This window comes from Triticum dicoccoides, chromosome 2A (assembly GCF_002162155.2).
Source record: "Triticum dicoccoides isolate Atlit2015 ecotype Zavitan chromosome 2A, WEW_v2.0, whole genome shotgun sequence".
Classification (NCBI taxonomy): Eukaryota; Viridiplantae; Streptophyta; class Magnoliopsida; order Poales; family Poaceae; genus Triticum; species Triticum dicoccoides.
Window position 1 is genome coordinate 249,269,776 of NC_041382.1, and position 22,984 is coordinate 249,292,759.

Genomic DNA, 22,984 nt, shown 5'->3' on the forward strand with positions numbered 1-22,984 from the left:
CTTGGGCCCCGCGGGCCGGCGGCGGCGCGGGAGCTGGCTGGGGACGCGTGGAGGCGCTCGACTGGAAGAGAGCGGCGGCGGGGGTGATGTGGCATCTCCTCATTGGCCGGAGTGAGGTGGCCGGGCGGGGTGGACATGTCCGGCCGGTGAGGAATTGTCCGGCGGCGCACGGAGGAGGAGGTTAGGGTTCATCTACGCGAAAAATCCGGGAGGGACACATATTTATAGGTAGAGGGAGCTAGGAGAGTCCAAATAAGGTGCGGTTTTCGGCCACGCGATCGTGATCGAACGCTCTAGATGATGGAGCAGAGTTAGGTGGGTTTTGGGCCAAATTGGAGGAGTGTTGGGCTGCAACACACACGAGGCCTTTTCGGTCCCTCGGTTGACCGTTGGAGTATCAAACGAAGTCCAAATGGTACGAAACTTGACAGGCGGTTTACCGGTAGTAAACCAAGGCCGCTTGGCAAGTCTCGGTCCAATCCGGAAATGTTTAATCCCCACACACAAGAAGAAGGTAGAAATGGACACTAGAGGAGAACGAAGCGCTGGATTGCAAAACGGACAACGGGGAAAATGCTCAGATGCATGAGACGAACACGTATGCAAATGAAATGCACATGATGACATGATATGCAATGCATGACACGCAAGCAATGACAACGCAACAACAGCAAATTACTGCACGACACCTGGCACATCGGTCACGGGGCGTTACAACACTCCACCACTACGAGAGGATCTCGTCCCGAGATCTAGAATGGTACCGGGGAAACAACGAAAGGAAGAGAGGAGAGGTAAAACTAAGTTGCTTCTTTAACAAATGAATGAAACCAAAGAACCTTGAGAGGTTGAACAAATTCGAGAAAAGAATACAACAACGGTGAACAAGGTCGAAAACACTCCGTTAGGAAAGAGGGACAAAGAATATTGCGAAAAACCTTGAGGTTGAAGGGCAAGATGTATATTGAAACCACTCCGGTTAAAAAGGATAAGGACGAAAAGAACATGATCCTGACAAAACAAGAAGATGGGTTGCAGAGAGCAACATCACAATGCCTCCGGAACGAAAAAGTAGAGTAAAGATAATTTCGACAAACAAATGTAGAAGACAAAGCCAACTTCTGCTACAAAAGAGCCTGAAAAGGCATCTTTAGGAGAAGGGTTGAACGGAGTTGTTGGAAAATCAAAAGGAAAAGAATAACATTGATATGGTCTTATGGAACACATCTCAAAATTATGAGGTGGAATTTTGCCACTGACAAAAAATAAAGGATTGGATTGATATCACCAAAGGAGACGAGAAACTAATTTCACCGGGAAGGATAGATGAAGAACTTGGATCATATATTATCACCATTAATAGCATTAATCCTTAGGAAAAGCTTTAGGTGAAATATAACTCCAGATAACTCCAAATGACGAAATTGATGGATTTAAAATATCTCATCCTTGACAACATGTGAATCATGAAACATGAACTCAAATTGTTAAGAATGGCATAATACCACCTCCAATAATATGATAGTAAGAATGCACTCCGCATTACAATATGAAGAAAGCTTGAGTTTCTTAGAAAGGAATCTTGATGAACACTTCAAGAAGAAATTAAATCCTTTATGAACCAACATGTAGAACCTTCCCGAAGAACTCCGTTAAACAAAAGAATGCTCAAAAGGAAGGCAAGAGAAGATGGAAACACAAGGTGAAGACTTGCAATGATTAGATGAAGCTTTGGAATGGTATAATTGAAAATAACTTTGAACTCCGGAAAAGAAAGGTGAAACAAATGAAGACGAGAATTTGATGAGCCTCCGGAATAGGAAATTGAGTTCATTCGATGAAACAAGAATGAGAACTACATTATGATTAGCATTCACCAATTAAATTGATGACGATCAGCGTATTTGGCATACTACTCATTCTCGTAAAAAGGATTAATATAGATATAGCGCAAACTTGAGGAAGGTCTTCAACGAACCACCGGTAGAATTGAAACAATGAATGAATTGATAAGGAAGAGAAATCTTGAACGAACCACCGTAAGAATTAAAATGAATGAAGAAAAGATAAGGGCAACACCGGGAGGAATTAGCAAATACACGAAGATGCTTGAGTGGATTTTGATACATGAGGGCGAAGAGATCACGAGCCGATTAAAGATCATTTGAACGAAGCACCGGTAAAATTGGAGAATGATAACTGAAAGCTGAGAATGAATACTTCTGAGGTGATGGCCTTCGGAGAATCAAACTGAAAAGACTCCTGAATTACTCCGGATGGGTGAGAAAGAATTCTGACAATCCATAAACAATTATGAGAGGATGGCAACAATCTCGAATGACGAATCTTGAAGAGAATGGAGCAAGGTTGAAAGAAGAATCTTCTTCGGTCTTCCAAACTGAGAATTACGACGAGAAATACCATCAAAATTATTTAGACACTCCGGAATGAAGAATGGAAAGGTTGAGCCAACGATGAAATAAATGAAAGATCTTGGAGAAAGACATTTGACTGATGACAATGCATTCTTACGTCAAATTTCGAAAAGAATTTGATGGTAGCTCCGAGAAAATAGAAGAGTCAGGTAAGATCCTGGAAAAAGACATGTGGTTTAGGGCCCACTGAAAAGATACACCGTTGAAATGATTTTAAAGAGAGGTTGCACCGGTTGAATTAAAAGACTTGAAAGAGAGAACGTCCTCGAAGATATTGAATAACTGCATAGTGGAAACACGAATCTTCGAGATATCTTTAGCACTCCGGAACAAATGAATAACGAAAAGTTAATGATTGAGAGGTGCACCGGCAAGAGAAGACATTTGAAATAAGGAAAAGAATATGATCAAACACCAAAAGCTTGCTTTGAATCCGCCGGAGAAGAGAACGAGTGAAGAGTGACGAACTTGAAGCTCCGTTAGAATCTTCCTGAGAATCACCGGATAAGGATATTGATTGAAAAGAATGGAGAGACTTCACATCAGTAAAATGGATACTTGATTAAGAAATCTGAGTCGTTGAAGAAAAACAAGGGAGGGAGGGCGGGAAAACAAAGACAACTTGGGAAGGATGAAACAAACACCGTTGAGAGAGCTGAGATTGGATCTTGCGGATGTTGAAATGTTCGGATCCACTGGAAGAGGAACACACCGGTGAAAAGGATTGACATGACAATCGCGATTATCATGAAGGATTGGTATTCACATCGGAGTATGAGAACACCGCTTAGGAAAAGTATGGAATCAACACTTGACTTCGAAGCAACTCGAATACCGCAACTCAAAACAAAACAAGGATTGGCTTGCAGAATAAGCCAGAACAAACATATGATAGAGAATTCGTCCGAAGTTTTTGTGGTGGGACCTACACGGGCTCGATCGTACAGCACCATCATGTACAAGGCAGTGCACATGACATACGAAGCGTCTCCGAGTCGGCATAGCCAAGGACTCCTTAAGACACAACGAGACCACTGTAAAACCAACCGTGAATAGGCGGACCACTAGATGTCGAACCCCAATTTCATATCATACATTTGTCGGAAAGAAATCCTAAGAGCTACTTGAATTCCCACCTATGAAACTCCCGAAATTTTCCGGTTATGCAATCAGGTGTTGGGGATACAGGGGAAGCATAATATCTCACCCAAACTAGCAAATCCTACATCCAGCTGTATCCATCCTTCAACACATAACCAAGAAACCTTCGGAAATCGTCTACCTCAACCTTTGAAAAGCATCCGTTATGCAAGTTATGGCAATACTCCCGAACTCCCGCCCCAGTACTGGGTGGTGTCGAGGTTATCTCACCAACGAACTACATAAAAGAGATTTTCGATGTCGGCGTACTAGACTCAGGTATTCCAGAACTGCAACGATAAAATTATGATGACAACACCTCAGAGCTCAACTCCCCGGGACACTTCCACTAAACCCCTGACAGGAGGCACCAAGACAATGTTCTCATCATAAAACCATCGGAACGATTCCAAGATACCCGCGTGATCCTAATTTTTTTTTGTGAAATTTGAGAAGAGAAAAGTCAAAACTCTACGTCAGGATGCCCTACCAGAGCGATGAGGAGACTGGGAAGTAAAAAGAATTCCTAATCTCTCCGATGTATAATTCCTAAAAGACTCAAAACATTTTTCTAGACACCACTCAGCCGCTAAAAACGATCAAGCAATGGGGCTCCTAAGGTCGGGGAAGGCTTTGATACCAACTTGTAACACCCTCGATGCGACTATAGATCCCACGTGTCGAGGCACGACTTAGAGAAATAATCGCATTGAAGGCATATTTCGCAAGTTAGGACATCTTCACAACATCCCATGTAATATAAATAATAAAGGGGAGATAACATAGTTGGCTTACACTCGCCACGTCAATCAAGTACATAAATAACATTACATCATCCAAACACTCATGGCCCGACTACGGCGCCAAAATAAAAGAGAACCCAACATGCGACAACGGTCCCGTTCACCCCCAACTGGGCACCACTACTGATCATCGGGAAAGGAAACATAGCAACGTTGAGAGTCTTCGTCGAACTCCCACTTGAGCTCATACGCGTCTCCTGGAGTGGAATCATCAGGCCCTGCATCTGGTGTAATAGTAATCTGTGAGCCACAGGGACTCAGCAATCTCGCACCCTCGCGATCAAGACTATTTAAGCTTGTAGGTAAGGAAAGGTAATATATAGGTGGAGCTGCAGCAAGCGACTAGCAAGTATGGTGGCTAACTTATCCGCAAAAGAGAGCGAGAAGAGGTGGCAAAGCGCGAGCGAGAAACTAGAGAGCAACCTGCGCAAACATTACTCCAACACCGTGTCCACTTCCCGGACTCCGCCGAGAAGAGGCCATCACGGTAACACAATCAGTTGATTCATTTTAATTAATTAAGGTTCAAGTTATCTACAACCGGACATTAACAAATTCCCATCTGCCCATAACCGCGGGCACGGCTTTCGAAAGTTCAAAACCCTGCAGGGGAGTCCCAACTTAGCCCATGACAAGCTCTCACGGTCAACGAAGGAATAGACCTCCTCCCAAGACGTTCCGATCAGACTCGGTATCTCGGTAATTCAAGACACTTCGACAGGTTAAAACAAGACCAGCAACACCGCCCAAATGTGCCGACAAATCCCCATAGGAGCTGCACATATCTCTTTCTCAGGGCACACTCAGATGAGCCAGACGTTGGGTAGGCCAGCCCAGAGTTGCCCCTGGTAGCCCCGGATATCGCTCGGTGGGACCAACACTCAGAGGAGCACTGGCACGGGGGGGTTAAAATAAGATGACCCTTGAGTCTGCAGAACCCAAGGGAAGGAAAAGGCTAGGTGGCGAATGGTAAGACCAATGTTGGGCATTGCTGGAAAAGTTTAATCAAGGCGAACTATCTAGGGGTTCCCATTATAACCCAACCGCGTAAGGAACGCAAAATCCGGGAACATAACAGCGATATGACGGAAACTAGGGCGGCAAGAGTGGAACAAAACACTAGGAGAGAGGCCGAGCCTTCCACCCTTTACCAAGTATATAGATACATTAAGATAACATAGCAATATAATGATATCCCAAACAAGTAAATAAATGTTCCAACAAGGAACGACCTCCAATCTTCACCTGCAACTAGCAACGCTATAAGGGGGGCTGAGACAAGCGGTAATATAGCCGATCAACGGTTTGCTAGGACATGGTGGGTTAGAGGTTTGACATGGCAATTTGGAAGGCTTGAAAGCAAGCGGTAGGCATCGTAGCAATGGCATAGCAAAAGAGCGAGCAAACTAGCATAGCAAAGATAGTAGTGATTTCGAGGGTATGATCATCTTGCCTGCACAGTTGTCAGAGTTGACTGGATCCTCAAAAGCAAACTCAACGGGCTCCTCGTTAGCGAACTCGTCTCCCGGCTCTACCCAAACAAGACAAACAAGCAACAAGGATACAATCAACCACGTGCAAGACCAAGCAATATGGTGCAATGATGATATGCTATGCGGGATGCGATGCGGGATGCAAAATGCAAGATATGACAGGAAATGCATGAACCTGGCCTCAACTTGGAAATCCAAGTGTGCCACTTGAAAGATGAGATGAAATAGCTTGAAAACAATATAAAGAACGCCGGACTCGGAGTTACGGTTTGGAAATGGCAAGCGATTCAAATATGACACCGGTCTGCGATTTATAGCAAGTAGGCATCTAAATGCAATGAGATGAACATGCTACAGCACTCAAACATGACAACAAAACACATGGCAGGGATGCACACAAGATGCTTAACAAAAGTCTAGCACTGAGCTACGACCAATTCATCCATTAACAGGTTCAAACAAGCATGGCAAAAATGCATATGACAAACATATCTCAGACTTAGTGAAATCAACACTTGTCTGGAATTTCAGATCAGGTAGCCCTCTTCGGAGCAACAAAACTATATGCTACAGGATCTGATCATGGCAAAGTAAAGCACGGCATGGAGCTACTCAAAGAGCTTAACAAAAGTCCCTTAGTGACCTTGAGCCAAAAGGGGTCAGAAAATACAATTGCAAGCATGTGAACATACCAAAAACCTAATCAGTTTTCAGACTTAGTCAAAACTGACACATGCTGAAATATAACTCAAGTAGGCATGTTTACGAGCTCGATGCACTCACTACAGAGCAAGTCATGGCAAGACAAGCATACATACATCAAGAAGGCACAAAATTCAAGCTATACATGGCAAGAACAATAGCATAGCATGCACGGATCAACTACAACATCACCGGCAAAATTGCAAACAAGTTGACAATCTGCCCAGATTCACAAAGTAGCAAAAGTAGAGCTCGATCGACTCAAGCTAGGGTGCTCCATAATTGCAAACAAAGACATGGATGGATAGAGCACTACAAGGTTAACAAAACTCCCTTACTGATCATCCTCAAAACTGGAACGGATCACTAAGAAACAACATGAACATATGGCATCATGAGATAAACAGCTCCAGGACTTGGTGAAATTACTAAGTCCCTGAAAACAGAATTAGCAAGTGCGCCACTTTGCAAGCTTGCACAAGTCACCACACACATCCTAAAAATACATGGGTTGCACCTCTGGAAGTATGACAAAACCCTTAACAAAACATAGGTAGAGCACACGGGCATATCATGCACACAACAATGATGGCAAAAATGACAAAAGCCTAAACGGAGTAGCAGATCTGACAATTAACTCAAGTAGCCCTCTTCTAACAGCATTTCGGGCATCAAGATGAGCTCAAATGAAAATGATGCAATGGAATGAAATGATGTACTCTCTGATATGAACATTTTGATACGCTATATACATGAATCGGAGCTACGGATGCAAAGTTATGAGGCCATGAACATGAGCACTTGGATCTGGGAAACTCGGGACTTGGTGAAAATATACCTCCGAAAAAAGTCAAACCGGGACGAAGATATCCTGGACGGAGCAGATCGGGACGAGGGGAGGCATTTGGTTGAGCGAGCGGGTGGATCTGGTCCACACCGGGTGGATCCGGCCGGAGTCTTCTCCGGCGAGGTGGCGCGCTCCGGCAAGCTTGGACGCCGGCGAGGGGGAGGTTCGGCGAGGGCCGCGGGCTGCGGGCGGCGTGGGGCGCCGTGGAGGCGGCGGGCGGCGCCACGCCAACGACGAGGTGGCGATGAGCGAGCGGGGCGGCCTGCGAGCATAGGCGGCGGGGCGATGAAGGGCGCGGTGGCCAGCGTGAACTCCAGCGACCGGTGGGCGGCGCGGCGCGTCTCAGGCGACGGGGTAGGCGCGTCTCGGGCGGCGGCTGCTTGGCGCTGCAGGCGCAGGGAGCCGAGCCCCGTGGGGCGGCGGGATCTGGGCCCGCGTGGGCCTGCCTCGGGCCCCGCGGGCCGGCGGCGGCGCGGGAGCTGGCTGGGGACGCGTGGAGGCGCGCGATTGGAAGAGAGCGGTGGCGGGGGTGATGTGGCATCTCCTCATTGGCCGGAGTGAGGAGGCCGGGTGGGGTGGACATGTCCGGCCGGTGAGGAATTGTCCGGCGGCACGCGGAGGAGGAGGTTAGGGTTCATCTGCGCGAAAAATCCGAGAGGGACACATATTTATAGGTAGAGGGAGCTAGGAGAGTCCAAATGAGGTGCGGTTTTCGGCCACGCGATCGTGATCGAACGCTCTAGATGATGGAGCGGAGTTAGGTGGGTTTTGGGCCAAATTGGAGGGGTGTTGGGCTGCAACACACACGAGGCCTTTTCGGTCCCTCGATTGACCATTGGAGTATCAAACGAAGTCCAAATGGTACGAAACTTGACAGGCGTTCTACCGGTAGTAAACCAAGGCCGTTGGCAAGTCTTGGTCCAATCCGGAAATGTTTAATCCCCACACACAAGAAGAAGGTAGAAATGGACACCAGAGGAGAACGAAGCGCCGGATTGGAAAACGGACAACGGGGAAAATTCTCAGATGCATGAGACGAACACCTATGCAAATGAAATGCACATGATGACATGATATGCAATGCATGGCATGCAAGCAATGACAACGCTACAACAGCGAATAACTGTATGACATCTGGCAGATCGGTCACGGGGAGTTACAGATATTCCCTTTGTTTTTGATGATGATTGTTTAGAAGCCTTTGAAACACTTAAGAAAGCTTTAATTTCTGCACCTATTGTTGAACCACCAGATTGGAACTTTCCTTTTGAAATTATGTGTGATGCTAGTGATTATGCTGTTGGTGTTGTTCTAGGACAAAGAGTTGATAAAAAACTTAATGTAATTCATTATGCTAGTAAAACTCTAGACAATGCTCAAAGAAATTATGCTACTACTGAAAAAGATTTTTTAGGAGTGGTGTTGCTTTTGATAAGTTTAGACCTTATATTGTTTCCAAAGTAACTATTCACAGAGACCATGCTGCTATTAAATATCTTATGGAAAAGAAAGATGCTAAACCTAGACTTATTCGACGGGTTCTCTTGTTACAAGAATTTGATTTACATATCATTGATAGAAAGGAGCTGAGAACCCAGTAGCTGATAATTTATCTATGCTTGAAAATGTGCTTGATGACCCACTACCAATTGATGATAGTTTTCCTGATGGTTAGCTACAATAAATATTTCTCGTAGTACTCCTTGGTATGCTGATTATGCTAATTACATTGTTGCTAAATATTTACCACCTAGCTTTACTTACCAACAAAAGAAAACATTATTCTATGATTTAAGACATTACTTTTGGGATGACCCACATCTTTATAAAGTAAGAGTAAATGATATTATTACATGTTGTGTACCTGAGCATGAACAGGGACAAATCCTATGGAAATGTCACTCCGAAGCTCATGGAGGTCATCATGATGGAGATAGAACTGCTCATAAGGTATTGCTGTCTTGATTTTATTGGCCTACTCTCTTCAAGGATGCCCGTAAGTTCGTCTTAGCTTGTGATGAATGTCAAAGAATAGGTAATATCGGTAAGAGTCAAGAAATGCATATGAATTATTCAGTTGTTGTTGAACCATTTGATGTTTGGGGATTTGACTATATGGGACCTTTTCCTTTCTCTAATGTGTATACACATATTTTGGTTGCTATTGATTATGTTACTAAATGGGTAGAAGCAATTCCAACTAGTAGTGCTGATCACAACACCTCTATTAAAATGCTTAAGGAAGTTATTTTCCCAATGTTTGGAGTCCATAGATATTTAATGACTGATGGTGGTTCACACTTTATTCATGGTGCTTTACGTAAAATGCTTGCCAAGTATGATGTTAACCATAGAATTGCATCACCATATCACCCTCAGTCTAGTGGTCAAGTTAAACTTAGCAATAGAGAAATAAATTTAATTTGGCCAAGGACTATCAATAGGTCCCGGAAGAATTGGTCGAAGAAATTAGATGATGCACTTTGGGCTTATAGAATAGCATATACAAATCCTATGAGTATGTCTCCTTATAAAATGGTTTATGGAAAAGCTTGCCATTTGCCTCTTGAGTTAGAACATAAAGCAATTTGGGCAATCAAAGAACTCAATTATGACTTCAAACATGCCGATGAAAAGAGGTTATTTGATATTAGCTCTCTAGATGAATGGAGAACCCAAGCTTATGTAAATGCAAAATTATTCAAAGAAAAAGTTAAAAGATGGCATGACAAAAGAATAAAAAATTGTGAGTTTCAAGTCAGAGAATATGTTCTTTTGTACAACTCTCATTTCAGATTCTTTGCAGGAAAATTCCTTTCAAAATGGGAAGGCCCATATGTCATTGAGGAGGTTTATCGGTCTAGAGCCATCAAAATAAATAATTCTGAAGGTACTAACCCGAAGGTTGTCAATGGGCAACGAATAAAGCATTATATGTCAGGTACGCCTATTAATGTTGAAAGTAATATTATCCAAACTTTGACACCGGAAGAACACATAAAAGATTCCTTCCGGAACACTCCAGAATCATGAAAATAAGGAGGTACATGGTACGGTAAGTAAACGGACTCTGAAAAATTCACAAAAATATTTTTTATTAGTTTTGGAATATTTAAAATATTTGGAAATAAAGAAACTTTTAGGAAGCGTCCCCTGGTGGGCACAAGACAGCAGTGCATGCCAGGCAGGCGCGCCCAGGTGGGTTATGCCCACCTGGGACACCTTCCGGACTCCATTTTTCTATAGTTTGCTTGTCCTCCAAGATAAAAAATCTATACATACTTCCCGAACCTGTCGATCACCATATCGCGGAGAAATCCTTTGTTCTCTTTTCTTGCTATTTCCTGCACATTTTTGAAAATATGTCGATCCAAGACTCCGACGGGGATAGTTATGTCTCACATCTCATTGCTGACCCAAAGACCTATGGTGACCTATCTCCTTATGGTCGAACTATGGATAACGAGGAGGGTACTCACTTGATGAGGGTCGATGATTCAAGCTCGGAGGAGGAGGATGTTCCTCTACCTCAACCTGGGGATATGCACATAGAGTTCAAGAAGTCCAGTCTCCCTAAGAGAGCTAACCGATCTATTCCTTCTCGTTTTTGCCAGAAAAAAGCAAAGGAGATCTATGTGACAAGATCTTAAAGCTGGAGTTGGAGGTTGATGATTTAAAGGAGGAAATTTCTCTCCTCAACTACAACATGAGAAAGTTGAAGGAACAATTGTCATCACTACCACCATCTTCTTCACAACAAAAAGAGAACTGAGTATCGGGTATGGGCACTGCCCTTGGCTTTCACCAAGCTTGGGGGAGGTGCCGCGGTATCGTAGCATCCCACTATCTTTTTTCTTTTACTTATTTTAGTTAGATCTTTTCCTTTAGATGAATACAAGTTTAGTTCGAACCTTCCTTCTTTGAGAGTTTTCTTAGTGATCTATCCTTGTAACTGCATGCAAGTTATATAATAAAGTTCAGTTTGAGTTTTTACTTTCTTTAGTCTCATGTTGTAAATAAAGAAAACAAATAAGAAAGGAAAAAGAGAAAGGTGATAAATAAAAAGAAAGGAAATATACCAATAAGATCATAGGCTAATCCTATGGTAGGTGATGGCACCACATAAGGAAAAGTATAAGTAGAAAATTTAATTAGAGATTGACAAACATAACATTAGTCAATGATGCAACTCATGAAATAAATAATAAGCGAAGAGAAGATTCACCTATAAATATACTATCCTAGAAATATTTTGTGATTGTGAGCCCTCATCAAAATATTATGTGCTAAAATTGTTGACGTTGGACAAGGAAGACAGCGTAATGATTTATGATTGTTCATATTCACATAGAAGTCATATTGTCATGGATCATTTAACAAGTGGTGCTTGCCCCCTATCTTTGCTAGCCAAAAATTCCGCACTAAGTAGAGATACTATTTGTGCATCCAAAAACCCTTAAACCCAAATCTCATTTTCAAGAGTCCACTGATACATCTCCGTCGTATCTATAATTTTTGATTGTTCCATGCCAATATTATTCAACTTTCATATACTTTTGGCAACTTTTTATACTATTTTTGGGACTAACATATTGATCCAGTGCCCAGTGCCAGTTCTTGTTTGTTGCATGTTTTTTGTTTCGCAGAATATCCATATCAAACAGAGTCCAAACGGAATAAAAACTGACGGAGATTTTTTTGGAATATATATGATTTTTGGGAAGAAGAATCCACGCGAGACGATGCTCGAGGGGCCCACGAGGTAGGGGGGTGCGCCCCAGGGTGTCAGGCGCGCCCTTGACCCTCGTGGCCACCCCGTAAGGCAGTTGGTGCCCTTCTTTAGCCGCAAGAAAGCTAATATCCGGATAGAGATCATGTTAAAATTTCAGCCCAATCGGAGTTAAGGATCTTCGGGAATATAAGAAACGGTGAAAGGGAAGAATCTGAGAACGCAGAAACAGAGAGAGACAGAGAGACATATCCAATCTCGGAGGGGCTCTCGCCCCTCTCGTGCCATGGAAGCCATGGACCAGAGGGGAAACCCTTCTCCCATCTAGGGAGGAGGTCAAGGAAGAAGAAGAAGGAGGGGGGCTCTCTCCCCCTCGCTTCCGGTGGCACCGGAGTGCCACCAGGGGCCATCATCATCATCGTGATCTACACCAACACCTCCGCCATCTTCACCAACATCTCCATCACCTTCCCCCCTCTATCTACAAAGGTCCACTCTCCCGCAACCCATTGTACCCTCTACTTGAACATGGTGCTTTATGCTTCATATTATTATCCATTGATGTGTTGCCATCCTATCATGTCTGAGTAGATTTTCGTTGTCCTATCGGTGGTTGATGAATTGCTATGATTGATTTAATTTGCTTTTTGTTATGTTGCTTTCCTTTGGTGCCTATCATATGAGCGCGCGCATGGATCACACCATAGGGTTAGTTGTATGTTGATAGGACTATGTATTGGAGGGCAAGAGTGACAGAAGCTTGAACCTAGCATAGAAATTGATGCATACGGGATTGAAGGGGGACCAATATATCTTAATGCTATGGTTGGGTTTTACCTTAATGAACATTAGTAGTTGTGGATGCTTGCTAATAGTTCCAATCATAAGTGCATATAATTCCAAGTAAGGGATGACATGCTAGCAGTGGCCTCTCCCACATAATACTTGCTATCGGTCTAGTAAAGTAGTCAATTGCTTAAGGGACAATTTCGCAACTCCTACCACCACTTTTCCACACTCACTATATTTACTTTAGTTGCTTCTTTACCTTAACAGCCCCTAGTTTTATTTTCGTGCTCTTTATTAACTTGCAAACCTATCCAACAACACCTACAAAGTACTTCTAGTTTCATACTTGTTCTAGGTAAAGCGAACATCAAGTGTGCGTAGAGTTGTATCGGTGGTCGATAGAACTTGAGGGAATATTTGTTCTACCTTTAGCTCCTCGTTGGGTTCGACACTCTTACTTATCGAAAACTGTTGCCATCCCCTATACTTGTGGGTTATCATCCACCATACCTACCTGGGGATTGAGTAAGATCCTTCATGTAAGTTGTCATCGGTGCAAAAAGGCAATAAAAATTTCTTCTAAAAGTGTGAGATCATTTAGTGTAAGAGAAAATTGAGCGTTGCATGAACTTGTGATGGTGAAGAATAAAAGTGAAACACTGCATAATTAAGGTCGCTATCATAAGGGGCAATGCAACGTGATGTTCTTTTGCACTAAGGGATTGAGCATACAAAGAAATAAGCGCATGGCAACCTCTGCTTCCCTCTGCGAAGGGCTTACCTTTCACTTTTATGTATTTACTTTTATGCAAGAGTCAAAGTTTTCTCTCTATTCCTTTTATTTTTCTCCTTTGGCAAGTATCATGTGGTTAGGAAAGATTTAGGCACATATGTCCAGTTGAATATGGGTGGCATGAGTTATTATTGTTGACATCACCCTTGAGGTAAGTATGTTGGCAGGCGAAACCATAAGCTCCTATCTTTCTATGTGTCCGGTTGAAACATTTTTCTCATGTGTGCACGGTGAGTGCTAGCGATCATAGATGACTATATGATGGTTGAGTATATGGAATTCCTAAAGGCTCCGACATGTGACGCTACCTAAAAATATTATGAATTGTAGTTGCGAAGTTGACTGAGAACATAGTTTGTTGGTTTCTAATAGAGTTTTTGCTTTATACTTCGATTGTGTGATGAACGATTACTTATTCATGAGAAGTATATGATAAAAGTTCTATGATAAAAGTCCTATGTTTAATTTTGTTGTTGTTATAATAATCAACATGATGCTTCTATGTCCGTATTTTGTTTTTATCGACACCTCTCTCTCAACGCATGTGGACATGTTTTCGATTTCGGTTTTCGCTTAAGGACAAGCGAGGTCTAAGCTTGGGGGAGTTGATACGTCCATTTTGCATCATGTTTTCTTACTATTATTTATAGTGTTTTTATCCACAATAATGCTTTTCAGAGTAATTCTAATGCCTTTTCTCTTAGAATTTGCAAGGTACACACCAAGAGGGAGAATTCCGGTAGCTGGAAATCTGGACCTGGAAAAGCTACGTCAGGCTACCTATGCTGCACAACTCCAAACAACTTGAAACTTTATAGATATTTTTTATGTAATATTTGAGAATTATTGGAGCAAATAACTATCAGAGGGGGCCCACCGGGTGGGCACAACCCACCTGGGCACGCCAGGGAGCCCAAGCGCGCCCTCGTGTGTTGTGCCCTCCTCAGCCCACCTCCGGTGCCCATCTTCTGGTATATAAGTCATTTTGACCTAGAAAATAATAAGGAGAGGACTTTCGGGATGGATCACTGCTGTCTTGAGGTGGAACTTGGGCAGGAGCACTTTTGCCCTCTAGCGGAGCGATTCCGCCGGGGGAACTTCCCTCCCGGAGGGGGAAATCATCGTCATCATCATCACCAACAACTCTCCCATCTTGGGGAGGGAAATCTCCATCAACAACTTCAACAGCACCATCTCCTGTCAAACCCTAGTTCATCTCTTGTGTTCAATCTTGTTACTGGTACTGTAGATTGGTGCTTGTGGGTGACTAGTAGTGTTGGTTACATCTTGTAGTTCATTACTATATGGTTTATTTGGTGGAAGATTATATGTTCATATCCAATATGCTATTTGATACCCCTCTGATCATGAGAATGTTTATCATTTGTGAGTAGTTAACTTTGTTCTTGAGGTCACGGGAGAAATCATGTTGCAGGTAATCATGTGAATTTGATATGTGTTTGATATTTTGATAGTATGTATGTTGTGATTCCCTTAGTGGTGTCATGTGAACGTCGACTACATGACACTTCGCCATGTTGGGCCTAAGGGAATGCATTGTGGAGTAGCAATTAGATGATGGGTTGCGAGAGCGGCAGAAGCTTAAACCCCAGTTTATGCGCTACTCCGTAAGGGACCGATTGGATCCAAAAGTTTAATGCTATGGTTAGAATTTATTCTTAATACTTTTCTCATAGTTGCGGATGCTTGCGGGAGGGTTAATCATAATTAGGAGGTTTGTTCAAGTAAGAATAGCACCTAAGCACTGGTCTACCCACATATCAAATTGTCAGAGTACCAAACACGAATAAAACCAACATGATGAAAGTGACTAGATGAAATTCCCGTGTACCCTCAAGAATGCTTTTCTTATCATAAGAGACCATTTTGGCCTGTCCTTTGCCTCAAAAGGATTGGGCTCCCTTGCTACAATTTTGTTACTACTATTGTTATTTGCTTGTTACAAATTATCTTGCTATCAAACTACTCTGCTACTTACAATTTCAGCACTTGCAGACATTACCTTACTAAAAACTACTTGTCATTTCCTTCTGCTCCTCCTTGGGTTTGACACTCTTACTTATCGAAAAGAGCTACAATTGATCCCCTATACTTGTGGGTCATCACAGATCAAGATGCAAATGTGGGAGTAACTGATAGAACAGATCAATATATAGATGAAATCAATGTAAAAAATAGATAATTAAAAATAGATAGTGTAACAAAGATTTGATGCAAATATGAGAGTATCTGAATGAACAATACATCATATATTTACCCAATATAGGGGGAATCAGCTTCGACATCTATTGTGCACGTAGCACCGTACCTTTTGTAAAAATGTAGCAACATACACTATATATTCACAAATTTAGGCCATGCCGACCGTGGTAGGTTGAGATTGAACATACCGACCGCTCCCTCAAGTCATCCAGAATGGTGAGATAGAACTTCATTTCTGACTGGCCGCAACCACAATTTCACGATTTGTGCTCGCGCTGTGGACACATGAATGAACACCCACGAATCAGCTAGAATGAATTCTCGCCAATTTCTGCCAGTTGATTAACAGCGATGGACGTACTGCAATAAGAGATGCGTGAATATTTCGCTAATGTCACACCCTAGCTAGTCATGCATTAGAGTGTTGCATCATGTTTACTCTTTCATCAGAAACTTGAAATGGGGATCTGTGAAACCCTCAGAATCATTTTGAAAATGACCCAAATAAAAATTTCTCCAAAAGGGTCCAAGAAAATGCTCATGTTGCTCTCTGAAAATATTGGACAGAGATAAAAATCAAACCAATATTTTTAGTGGCTCATGGACATTTATTTTGGGCATTTGGAATTAATGCATAAATATTTGCATTGGAAATATATTTCTATATATATTAATATATGTCCAAATATTATGCCAATTATAAAGGAGCTCTGGAATAATATATCTAGCCCCTGCAAAAATTGGCATAAGTTAAATAAATGATTTAATATATTATTTAAATCAAAACAAATGTCAGAAATTAGAAAACAGAAAAAAAATAAAAGGGAGAAGCTTACCTGGGCTCCTCCCTGTGCAGCCCATCCAGCTGGCCGGCCCAGCCAGCAGGCGGCCCAGCCCGTCTCCCTCCTCTGTCGTCTTCGTCCCGACAGAGGGAGGGGAGTGTGGCCGGCGCGCGCGCGCGCCATCGCGCCACGCCACCTCTCTCCCTGCCTTCCTGCCCTCCCCTCCTCGCCTCGATGCCCCTGGACGACGCCACGCCTCCCCCCTGCTCTCTCTCACTCGCCCTCGGCTCTTCCTCCTCTCCCTCGCTCTCTCTCTCTCACGGCCGAACACCACCGTCGCCGCCGTTCGCCACAGCAGCCGTCTCCGGCCACCCCTCGCTCCCCCGACTAGCTCAGAAGCTCCGCCACAACCCCCTCTTCCTCCCCACCGCTTCACGGGCCTCCGGAAGCCCTGCATCGCCGCCACGTCGCCGTTCCCCTCTTCGGGCTCCGACCATCATCGCCGTCGAATTCGCCGTCTCCAGCGCGTCTCCGAGCCCGCTTCGACGCCCACTGCAACCGCGGTGAGCCCCCGAGTCGTTTCCCCCTTCTCCCCTGGTCTCTTTCGACCTCTAGGCCTTAGCCCCACCTTGGCCGAGAGCTCCACGCCGCCGGCGATGTCGTCGTCGTGGCCACGGTCACCGTAGCGCCCAACCGAGCACACTATCGTGCTCCACGCCTCACTAGGAGCACGCAGCACGCACCAACGCCTCCCCAAACCCCCTGCAACGCCGACTCCGACCGCACCCGAACTCCGGCCGCCGCTCACGAGCTCGCCGTCGACGGAACCGGCCACCCCAGGCTCGGCCACCACCACCGTTCGACGCGCGGGAGCAAGAGCTCTCCAACGAGCCCAAGAACGGCCTCGCCCGTGCCCTGTAGAGCGATCCCGCATCGCGCCGCCGTCTTGGGCCTCGCCGGCGTCACGTCGCCGGTGGGTTTGACCCACTTTGACCACGGCAGGAACCCCCCTGAGTCCCTGACAGGTGGGCCCAGCCCTGTAGCTAATTAGGATTAGCGCTAACCACTGTTAGTTAACCCCCTGACACTGACTAGTGGGCCCCAGCGCCACTAATTAGTAATTAGGATTAATTTAACCCTGTTTAAACCCCTGTCACTGATGTGTGGGCCCCACACGTCAGGTTTGACCTCAGCCAGCCGCAGTTGACCACTGACGTCATCTGACGTCATGCTGGCGCAATAATTATATTTCTGGATTTAATTTAAATCAGGAAATTCCAGAATATTATTTAAACTTCAAAAATTCATAACTTTTATTCTGTAACTCCAAATTGGACAAATTATATATGAAAAATGATCAGAAAAATCCAATCTATCCATCTGTACTATTTTCATGCATGATCAAACAAGTTAAAATGATGTTTCAAGCAGAACAAGGAAAAGCACTTTAAAAGGCCATATTTGAATTTGAAATTTGAATCCTTGATTCAAATTTGTTCAAACCCTTCTGGTTTCAGTTGCATTAGCCCAACACACTCATATTGCCATGTTTCATGCATGCATCATATTGTTGCACATTGTTTGGTGATGTTGTGTATCGATGTCCCTTGCGACAGGTTCTGCCTCCGAGGAGTACCGTGATTACCCTAACGAAGAACCGTATCCGTGCATCGAACCATCAGGCAAGCAACCAGCCATTGATCATATCGATACAATCCCATGTTCTCACTCCTGCTCTCTTTTATTGCATTAAGACAACGCGTTTCAAACTGCTGTGTGCTATGGTAGCTGAACCCATTTCCTCTGCATGACCTGTCATTGCCACAGTAACTAGATGAAACCCACTAGCATGTGTAGGAGTTGATTGAGCCATATGTATGTGTTGTTCCTACCTTGCTATGCCTGCTATGCTTAGAGTCATGTCAGGTCTGGTTCATCTGGGTGATGGGCTAGAGTGAAATGTTATGTTGGTAATGAGAGTGGTGTGGTGAACACGATTTGGTAAAGGTATCGATGAGAGGCCATGTAGGAGTACATGGTGGGTTGTTTCATTGAAGCCGACCTTAAGCACTGAGATCTGTATGTGTGATTTAAGAATCAGCTACTACCATGCATTGGGCCCGAAACCAATGGACCCTCTCGGCTTCTTATTCACCCTAGTTCTCCGTCCAGGAGTTGCAAGTAGTTTCTGGTGTTTGTAGCCTACTGGAGGCCGTGGACAGCGCTGACCGTAGGGGTGGGCTGTGATGCGGTAGGTACGTGGCACGGTGTACCGAATACCCGTTAGGTATCTCGGGAACCCTGTTCACATCGTTCGGGGCCGTATGGGAAACCTCGGCCAGACTCCCTGCGGATGGAACCTGAATAGGCGATAAACCTGGACTAGAGGCTTAAGTGTTTAGGTAGGTCGTGGTCTACACCCACGTCGGCTTTCGCTTGAAGTCTGCCGAGCACATGTCGTGTGCAGACGCTAAGTGGTGGAAACATGTATGAAGAAGTACACCCCTGCAGGGTTATCATAATCTATTCGAATAGCCGCGTCCGCGGTAAAGGACTACTTGGTTGCCTATACAGTTCATAGACAAGTAAATGGAAACTGTTAAAAGCCTCAAGATAAGTGTGAGTGCCGAGGATGGCTCTTCCGTAGGAAGACGGAGGTGGATCCTCGGTAGTGTATTGAAGTGGTGAGTAGTGGACTCGTGTGCGCAAAACCATTTCAGTTGGAGTATCGTAGGATAGCCTAGCCAAGAGTCAAAGCTAGCTTGCTGCAATAACTCCACCAACCCTTCTTGATACTAAGCATGTATGTAGGATCTGATGTAAGTCTTGCTGAGTACCTTTGTACTCATGTTGCTATAATCTACATTTTTACAGAAGACGCTGCAACCCCTTCTGATGGGTTCTATGTAGACGTTGACATCAACGAGTAGGCTAAAGACCCAGGTGGTGACCCTGAGCTTGTGAAGGACCACGTAGTATAGCTAGGCTTTCCAAGCCTCTTTTATTTTACTAGTTGTCTGTACTCAGACCAGTTACTTCCGCTGCTGGTTTGTATGACTGTATGACTTGTATGTGGGGTCGTGAGACCCGTACCTTTGTGTATGCTATGTATGGCTCCCTGAGCCTTAAATAAAGTACTTGTGTCATAGAGTCATGTTGTGATGCTTCGTTGTATTTGCACATATCGAGCATATTGTGTGTATGATTGAAATGCTTGGTATGTGTGGGATCTGACTATCTAGTTGTCTATCTTTAGTAGCCTCTCTTACCGGGAAATGTCTCCTAGTGTTACCGCTGAGCCATGGTAGCTTGCTACTGCTCTGGAACACTTAGGCTGGCCGGCATGTGTCCTTCTTCGTTCCTGTGTCTGTCCCTTCGGGGAAATGTCACGCTTTGAGTACCGGAGTCCTGTTAGCCCGCTACAGCCCGGTTTACCGGAGTCCTGCTAGCCCAGTGCTACAGCCCGGACCCACTTGCTGATGACCGACACGTTCGAAGCTGGGTCATGGATGCCTGTCCCTGTAAGTCTGTGCCACTTTGGGTTTACGACTAGTCATGTCAGCTCGGGCTCTTTATCATATGGATGCTAGCGACACTATCATATACGTGAGCCAAAATGCGCAAACGGTCCCGGGCAAAGGTAAGGCGACACCCGTGGGGATACCGTGCGTGAGGCCGCAAAGTGATATGAGATGTTACCGGCTAGATCGATGTGACATCGAGTCGGGGTCCTGACAGTGTTGGCATCAGAGCCGGACTGCCTGTAGGTTCTCCAAGCCAAACTGGTCGATGTTGAGTCTAGAAATTCTTTAGTTATTTGTAGGGGAATTGTTTGTGGGTTGGAACGTAAGGCTCTTTTTACTCCTTTATCTTATGACATTCTGATCTGAGTCAGTCCATTCTTCCACCGGGGGTTAAGGAATTAGGATCTGTTCTCTCTATCAGGATCACGTGTTACTAATCAATAGTACCTTATAAGTTTGATGGATACAAGCCTAGTTCAGTTCTACTACCACATTATGTTGTTAGAATGGATTCAGAACTTTGATATGATGATGTTGAGTGTGTACGAAATCCTTTGCCAAATGTCTCAAAATCCTTCTTGAGCATTTACAGCTGTTATGCTGCCGAAATTTTGCTAGAAATTCTAATGCCCTTGCATTATGATTGTGCTTTCAGATGGCCACTCGCGACCTCAATCAAGTGGTTCGCCTGACTCGATGCCTAGATGTACCCGGCCATACTGCCAAGTTGGTCAGGGTAATGACTGAGGCTGGATACCGCTGGTATCCCGAGTACACGGTCGAAGAGCAATTCCGAGACTTTAATCAAAGCCAGTATCTCTGCACTGTCAGGATATTTCCATCTTATCCTGGATCCACCGAGCCTCTTCACTGCTCCTATGGACTCGGGGTTACTATTGAGATGGCTGTGCAGGACGCCGCCTACTCTATGATGACCATCATGCGAGTCAGATCTGGTCTATTTCGGGACTCTGATTTCCGGTATATGCCAGGATCACTTCCGGGAGCACAAGGGTATCTCCAAGCTATCTATGCTGACCCCACCCAGGAGGATTCACGGACTCGCACCACTGCTGAGATGCTCGAGGATAAGGACCGTGAAAATCGGGCCTTGAGGTTAGAGCTCTTCAATACCCGTGCTGACCACTGGGCCACTTTGACTCGGTTCGCACCGGCGGTGCAAGCTGGATTTTCAGATATGCGCGATCTCTATCCTGTGAGATCTGCTCTGCCAGACGTGATGGTTTGGCGTGATGTAGGAGGCATCACCCCACCTCGCGGTCCCCGCAGGCCACCGTCTGTTGGTCCAAGGCCTCATCCTAGCCCCTATGGTCCACAAGCTCCGCGAGATCGTCTGTTTCCGGATGATCATGTTGAGCTTCCAGGCTATGGAGGTGACTTTTACGAGGACTACTACGGATCGGTCTGAGTTAGTGGTAGTATCACTAGTTCGCACTAGCTGTGTCGTCTATCGTCCCGCGTGACTCGTGGGATATGACCTAGTTTGTACTCCTTCCGGAGGTGTAGAAAAATAATGTATAGGAGCTTGGAATGCCTCCGATGAGATGTAATCCTTTTTCACCGTAATAGTACTTTGTTTGGTCTTGTACTAAACCCTGTATGGTGTGTATGACGATGGAATAAAGAAGCAGTTTCTGTATTTACCATGTCATATGGATGATCATCTTGCATTCCGAATTATTCCTTACATTATGTATCCTATGTCGGGATTTTATCGTTCTGACTAAATCATTGTCTTGTTACCTAGGATGGTCAACACGCGCGCTAACCCTGCTTCTCAAGAGCAGGCCGAAGGCAGTGAGGGCAGGAATGAAAATCTGCCTCATCCTCCTTCACTAGCCGAGGTTATGATGGAAGCTGAGAGAAACAAGCGGGAGACCAACCGTTTGCTGGAGCGTATTGAACAGAATACAGCACACCATCAGAGGGCTAACGTGGTGTCACTCAGTGATTTTATCAAATTGCATCCACCCACGTTCCACCACTCCGTCGAGCCTCTCGACGCTGATGACTGGCTTCGCAGTATCTCTCACAAGCTGCGTTCCGCGCTAGTAGCTGAGGCTGACAAGGTCACCTTTGCTGCATATCATCTTGAAGGCCCCGCCAGTCTATGGTGGGAAAATTATGGAGCTATGCGCCCAGCGGGCCATGTCACTACTTGGGCTGAGTTCAGTGAGGCTTTCCGTGAGCATCATATTCCGGAGGGTCTCATGGACCGTAAACGTGAAGAATTTTGCAGTTTCACCCAAGGCCGACTTTCTGTGGATGTTTACAGCAGGGAGTTCGGTAATCTCGCACGATATGCAACTGAGGAAGTGTCTACCGATGCCAAGAAGCAAGCAAGGTTCCGTAAGGGCCTTAGTCCTGAGCTTCGCCGTGACCTCCGTCTGCATGAGTGCACATCCTTCCAGAAACTTGTCAACAAAGCCATCAGTGCTGAAACTGGTCAGACTGACTATGACGCAACACGCAAGCATGGCCGTGATATGGGTTCCTCATCCGGTGCTGGTCCTCAGAAGCGCCGCGTGTGGGTGCCCAACACCGCCCTGCCACCCAGGTTCACACCGAGGCCATCCTTCCAGGCGCCTCGCCCCGTTCAATAGTCTGCACCGGCCAAGCCCTATGGGGGTCCAACTAACAATGCTCCTCCACGTACCAGTTCCGTGACCTGTTTCAAGTGTGGGGAATCTGGCCACTATATGC